The sequence below is a fragment of the Spermophilus citellus genome (genome assembly GCF_964194105.1).
Source record: "Spermophilus citellus genome assembly, chromosome: 10".
Taxonomy (NCBI): Eukaryota; Metazoa; Chordata; class Mammalia; order Rodentia; family Sciuridae; genus Spermophilus; species Spermophilus citellus.
Window position 1 is genome coordinate 111,484,988 of NC_138197.1, and position 7,615 is coordinate 111,492,602.

Below are 7,615 nucleotides of genomic sequence, written 5' to 3' on the forward strand. Positions count from 1 at the left end.
CAGAACTTGCCTCGACTATGTATCACTTGTATGCATTGTGAACTATCTGTTGGTGCAGCGGCTTGTGGTAGTGCTGGGGTATTTTTGCTGATGGTGTCATCGGTGGTACAATTTTTCCAAAAGGAGCTGTCAAATGGCTTGGTGTATCCTCTTCCCTTCTGCTTGTGATGGTCGTTCAGCTAAAATTTGGGGGCCAACAGAGGTGAGGCAAAGTACCTCACCCCCCCACTAGTACAAAGGTGTGGCTGTATACTGGGTGGTAGTCAATGACGGGTAAGATCCAATTGCAACGGTACCAACCTAAGACAGGAGGCTGACACCTTGAGGTCAGCCCATCCGATGACGGGTAAGGACCATATGTAGTACTGGACAACCTAAGGCAGGCACGGTCCCTAAGCCACATGCTAGTTGTTTAATTAAACAGAGAGGGGGAGATGTTGAGAGCCACAGCCGAAGCGGCCCCAGCAAACTTCCAGCTGATTGGCTCCTCTGCGATGACGCTCATTGGGCTGTTTCCCCACCCTTTCAGACCACAGAGCTGCTCATTGGGGGACTCTTTGGGCTCCACCCACACAACCCAGCCAATTGGCCTCAAGAGCGGGAGGACTGGGGGTTGAGAGGCTCCCCGGAAGCCGGTGGTGCAGTTGGGCTCTGAGGGAATTCCTGAAGAGCTTGTGTGGTGTGTGTTCTAAAAATAAAGTTAGTTTCTGCTTGACAAGTGGCTCGTGAATTGTGCCAAGCCAGACTGCGGCAAATTATCATGTATGGTTCTTAATTCTCCTGAAATTTATCTTTATTTTGTGTGAAATAGAGGAATTCTTTTCTCCTTTTCTTCAGAAAGTCACTTGCCCCAGGAAACTTGCCTGCTGATTTATTAACTATTACATATAAAGTTCCTTGTCCTTGTATTGGGAGAAAGAAAAAAAAAGAGGCACAGGGGAAAAAATGAGAAATAGAAAATGACAGATGTAAGTCCACAATATCAACAATGACATCAAATGTGAATGAACTAACCACCACATTCAAAAGACAGAGAATGTTACATTGGATCAGAAAAACAAAACCCAACTATGTGCTGTCTACGAGAGACATCTATAATTCAAAGATGTAAATAGGTTAAAAGAAACACAATAAGGGAAACACACACACACACACACACACACACACACACCAAACAGTAACAGGAAGCTAGAGTGCATATACCAAAATGAGAAAACAGAATGGAAGACCAGAAATATAACTTAAGACAAAGAAGGACATTTCATAATGAAAAACAGATCACTACATCAGAAAGATATAATTGTATGTGTTTTTATGAATCTAACAACAGAACCCCAAAATTCATGAAACAAGAGATACAGACAATTCAACAAAAATAGTTGAAGTCTACAATAAATGATGGGAAAAGACAGAAAATCTGCAATATAGGACTCCACTGACCTCATCAATCAACATGATATAAATGACAGAACATGCCACTCAGAAACTGCAAAATACACACCTTTTCAAACACACATAAAACAGTCTCCAGGACAAACTATATTCCAGACCTCAAAATAAGTTTAGTAAATACAAGAGTTTGAAATCATAAAATAGTGGTCTTCAACAGAAAGAAATCTAGTAACATCTCAATTACTAGTAAATTCAACAATGAGCTTCTAAATAATTATTGGATCAAAGAAAAAAATCACAAGAAAGTTTTTAAAATATAGTTTAAAAAAAGAAATATAAATTGTGCTGCAATTATGTACAATGAATCAAAATACATTCTGCTATCGTATATACCTACTTGAAATTTAAAAAGGAACAGAAAATAAATAAATTTAAGCAAAAAATAAAATACTGTGAATCGAATGAGTACAAAACATAACAAATCAAAATATGCAAAATGCAACTAAACCAAGTTTCAGAAGAAAATTTATAGTTTTAAACAACTGTATAATATGAAAGGTTTCATGTCAATAATATAAGCTTCCATATAGAAACTAGAGAAAAAAGAGCACAGTAACCCAAAGCAAGCAGAAAGAAAAATATCATTAATAAAGTAAAAATCAATGAATTAGAAAACACAAAAATAGGGGGAAAAAAGAAAAAGTTGGTTCTTTGAAAGGTCATCAAAATTGACAGACCCTTAGTGAGGTTGACCAGGAAAGTAAAAGATAGAAATATCAAACTCAAGAACAAAAGAGGAAACATCATTATCAACCTTAGTTTACAAGGGTTTTTTGTTGTTGTTGTTTTGTTTCTGTTTTTGTTTTTTTTTTTAAACAACACAAAGTGACACACCTATAATACCAGCTGTTCAGGAGGCCAGCAGAATCACAAGACTGAGGCCAGCCTGAGCAAGAATCTGTCTCAAGCTGTCTCAAATCTTTTTAAAAAGTGGAGGAAGGGTGACTAGGAGTGTAACTCAGTGGCAGAGCATTCCCCTGTCATGAATAAGGCCCCAGATTCAATCCCTAGCACTGCCAAAAACAAAGTTGAGAATTCTGAGGGACACAAGAACAACATTCATTCCATTATAGGAAACTTGCAATATCATTCATGTAAGAAGGTATCAAACAAAAGGCAGTAGATCTTAAAGGATAAAGTAGTATGATCAGGGATAGAGAAGGGGAAGAAGAGAAGGGTGTGTAGTTCAGGAAAACTATAACAGTGAACTGGGTGAAAAAATCAGTAAACAGCCCACTATAACTAAGTCAATCATGACTACTTACCATTTTTGAATCTATATGACTCTGCAGAAAGGTTTTCTATCATTTTACACATGAAGACAATGATGACCAAAAAACTAATTATCCTATCTGAAAAGTCAAATAGCTAGTAAAGTACATAGGCAAAATTCTAGTCTTTGACTTCAAAATTCAGGTTCCAAAGTACATACTCTTTCCCTTCATACCGCTAATCAAAGACTTAATCTATCTTCATTTTCAAGTTCAGATCTCTGTAGAAGACTTTTCTATGGATATGTTTACACTGATAGTGCTACACAAAGTTTCTTGAACAATTTCAATCAATAAACTAAATGTAATATGCATACTTCTCTTGGCTTCCAAGACCTGACCTTGGTTTTCCTCCTTACTCTTTCTCCATCTACCCATTACAACTTGATACTCACTCTTTTCTGATTTTACACACTATCCCTAGGAATGTCATCTACATCTAGGATCTCAATTATGACTGTTGCTGATAACTCCTGATTCTGTCTCTCCAATTCCAACACATTTTCTCTCCCTAGTTTTCCCTAATTCTCGTCAGGTCAGGTTGAATACTTCTCTAAATATGCTCAAATTATATGTACTAATTCTAATTAACATTCCTCAGCAGCAATTCTAGGTCAAGTATCCTTCCTACTTAACCCAGAATATATTCTCAGTTATCCTCAGAACATTTACCACATTCTATTACAAGTTACTTTATCCATTTCTCCCAAGGGAGAAGGCATTTGAAACAGCATTGAGTCTTACTCTCAATCCCCCCAGTGCCCAGCACAGTGCAAAATATATAATAAGCACTAAAATAATTGGAAGCGTACAATTTCTTAAATAAGTATTTTTTCAAATAGGAAAAATAAGCCAAGAAAGGTTAAGTGACTCATCCAGTCAAGGCTTCATCTCCTGAATCACAACTCTCTTCCCACAAAATCCCAGTGCCTATTCAATTATGCTTACTGATATAGCTTTTTCAGAAGTTCCAGAAGTAACACAAAAAAGTTCATTCCAATTTCATCCATTCCAGCTGGCTATATCAGTTGTAGAGAAGTGTGATGTTAATTTTTACTTAATAGTTTTTCTGCCCAGAATAGAATAATTTTTAGTTGATACAGTCTTTTCACATGACCTTCACATACACTATAATTCAATTCAATACATATTTATCACACATTTCTTTGTGAAAAAAAAATGTGCAAAAATTTATCATTTGTCAGGGCTAGGGTAGTGGCTCAGCGGTAGAGCACGTTCGAGGCCCTGGATTCAATCCTCAGCACCACATTAAAAATAAAGATATTGTGTCCAACTAAAAAATAATTTTTTAAAAAAGTTATCATTTGTCAACATTCCATAAAAGTTAAGAACATATATTTTATGCTTTTTAAAAATCTCTAAAATACCTGCTTAAACCAAAATGTGATTCAGGTAACAAGATTAAATAAGAACACTAGAGATAAGCACTGCAACAACATAAGGAAAAGCCCCATAGTCCCAGAGCCACTGTTTCCAATGGTTGCTATGTATACTGCAATTGTGTTACTGGGCAAGAACTCAGAAACTAGACTGGCAAACTCAAAAAAAAAAAAAAAAAAACTGAATCAAACCAAGATTTTAAAATATTAAGACTCAATTTCAATTTTTTATAGCTGCAACCGAAGTAACTCTTTGTTATAAGCATCAGATACAGATTTATGGCAAGACTATACAAATTACCTGGAAATTTCAAAGACCTACTTTGAGGATGACAAGTTCTTTCCAAAATGAAAAAAGGAGGTTTAGGTTCCTCCTAACCTTGAATTTAATCCAAAAGCACTTTGAAGTCACAATATACAGAAAGCAAATAACTGGACATTCTGGACTTTAATTTCTTTCATACTGAATTACAGCTCAAACTTACAAGAAATATTACTGGACTTGACAGTTATTTTTTTCCATGAACCAGAGGGCAGTACTGATGGAGGATGGATAGATGGAGATAGATATAGATATATTTCAGAGAACTGCTAATTTATGAGGGCCAGATGAAAGCACTAACAAATGTTTAGTCTTGACCAGGTCAAAAAGTAGGATGGACAGCAGCTCAGGAGGATGAGGCAGGAGGATTCTGAGTTCAAATTCAGCCTCAGCAACTTAGTGAGACCTTGTCTCTTAAAAAAAAAAAAAAAGCGGGGAAGGGGTCTGGGGATGTGGCTCATTTGTTAAGCACCACTGGGTTCAATCCCAAGTATCCCCCCTTCAAAAAAATAAAAGTAGGATGGAAAGGAATAAAATAGGAAAATGGGGAAAAAGGATGGAAGGCGGGTACGAGAGGAAAGCTGAAGGAAAAAACAAATTAAAGAAGAATAAGGAAATTGATCAAATTCGATAACCCACATGGGAGAAGTGCCAGCATGCCTGAGGGAATCCCTCATGCTGGTACTATCATGGGAAATTCTCAAATATGCACACTTTCTAGGAATAGAGCCTTTCCCTTTGATTTCAATAAACCCCCACTTTTTAATCGCCTTTCTTATAGCTTACTGTTGTTTTTCATAAGTCAGTTACTACCCTCTCTAAACAATGTTCTCACTTCCCCTATGCTATAGAATGGGGTAAGCATAGAAATACATATTCATCATCTTTGGGAAACATTTATTCAGCAGTCTCTATTTGGAAGAAACTAAGGATATAGCTTACTGAGATTTGGTGTTTTGCCCTTAAATAACTCAGAATCTAGTTAGGAAGGCAAGACAAAGTAATATAACAAAGTATCAAATAAGCATGACTCACAAATGTGTATTACAGCCAGGCAGGTAGCATACTCAGAAACTCAGGATGCTGAGGCAGAAGGATTACAAGTTTGAGGACATCCTTAATAACTTAGCAAGGTCCTGTCTTAAAATATAAAAACAGTCTAGGGATGTTGCTCAGTGGTAAACGCTCCCCACCCAAAAAATATAAGATTTTGGAGGTCATGATGGAATTGAACCATATAGAAATTAAGATTTTAAGAAAGAAAGAAAGAAATCAAGAATATAAGCTTGGAATGACAGATGAGAAAATTAAGAATTCAACTAAGAATTTCAATTAGTAAAACCTTTTTACATGGATACATATATACACATTCTCTAGAAGTACACACAGGTTAAACAAGGTAAGAAAATTACTTACTAAGCCTAATACATTACATATAACAACATTAAAACCAAATTAATTTACTTTATGAAAAGAGACAGTGTCTGAGGCGCAAATTCTTGACAATTCACTAATCTGTTAACAATCATTCTTCTGGCCCGGCTCAGTGGCATACATCTATAATCCCAGTGGCTCAGGAAGATGACAAGTTCAAGACCAGCCTCAAAAACTTAGCAAGGCCCTAAACAATTTAGTAAGATCCCATCTCAAAACAAAAAATTTAAAGGGCTGGGGACATGGCTCAGCAGTTAAGCGCCCCGGGGTTCAATGTCCAGTATAAAAAAGAAGAATTAATTCTTCTAAGCTTCTTGAATTAGACCTTTCTAATGACATAGTTCCATAATTCTGATTTCTAATTACTAATAACTTTATTACACAACATGAATTATTCTTGATTTTTTTTCTTCTTTGTCTTGCCTAACTTCTGAGTATTATTTCAACATCAGCATATGGGAGGTAGGGAGGACACTAAAATGAAGTCTATAGATTTTAGCAATACCAAGGGTATTAAGTACACTTGGAAGTTCCTACTCCCCATTAGTAACAATTCAGTTTCAAAGAGGGCATTTGTCCCAATCTCAGATCTCCTCACATACTTACTTGAAAGGCTACTGCATTGAAAGGATCATTTAAAAAGTTCTGAAAACTTGGTTAGGCAGGCATCCTCCCAGCAGGTCAGGAGGCTGAGGCAGGAGGATCTGAATTCAAAGCTGCCACAGGAAATCAATGAGGCTCTAAGCAATTTACCAAGACCCTGTCTCTAAATAAAATATAAAAAAGGGCTGGGGATGTGGCTCAATGGTTAAGTACCCCTGGGTTCAATCCCTGGTACCAAAAAAAAAAACCTGCTGAGAATTTAGTCTGTCATATAAATTTTATAATTAGGGGTTCAATGAGTGGAGAGTGAGGTTACATGTTAGATCAAGACTTAAAAAGTACTTGTAAATAATCAATATTTAAATCACCCAAATGCTGTAGGTTACTCTAAATTGCTTCCAGGCTGTTATTTGAAAATAGTCCTAAATATAGTCAGCACACTTCAACTAGAAAATACTCAAAATAACAGAAATACCGATCATAATAATCTATGATAAACAAAGAGCAAATAAAAATCACTTTCAACTTTCAGAAGACTCCTGTGCAACACTGAAATTTAAAACATTTTAATGATTGTAAACAAAATGTTTGAAATCAAACCTGAATACAAAAAGTCAGTTGTTAACCATAACCACGTAGGCTAAACCCATGAATTTAGATAATTATGAACCCACATAATTGCAGGAAAGATACATTTAATATGTTCTAGTTGAATATTAGATTTGTTTACAATTTTGTTGCTTGGTAACAGAAGCAATGCTTTAACAACCTACTCAGTTTTAGACCTAAAGTACTGTGTACTCACTCACAGTCTGAACAAATTATGAATGTATCATATATGAAAAATTCAAAATAAGTTTCTCCTTATCCTAGACTTCTTTGAAATTATTTGAAATAGCTTAATCGTTACAAGTAATATGACCAAAAGCTTTTAAAGTATTTATCAATGGATGTTTTTAAGAGCAAAGTGTCCATTTATTCTGTCAAACTTGGACACTAAATAAAGATTTATCAAAGTATCCATTGGAGCCGAAAATACACTAACATGTTGGACATTACCTCAATAGCACTCGCAGACATCCCTGTCTTCAAAGACAAGAAAAATGGTACCATAGCTTTTTCATCACAAATTA

At 35.8% G+C, this 7,615-nt stretch overlaps 1 protein-coding gene across 10 annotated transcripts in view; it reads right to left on the reverse strand.

Moving 5' to 3' along the window:
* CEP83 (centrosomal protein 83) overlaps positions 1-7,615 on the reverse strand; it is a 122,989-nt gene that overhangs the window by 114,711 nt on the left and 663 nt on the right. The gene's annotated exons all lie outside the window — the stretch shown is intronic.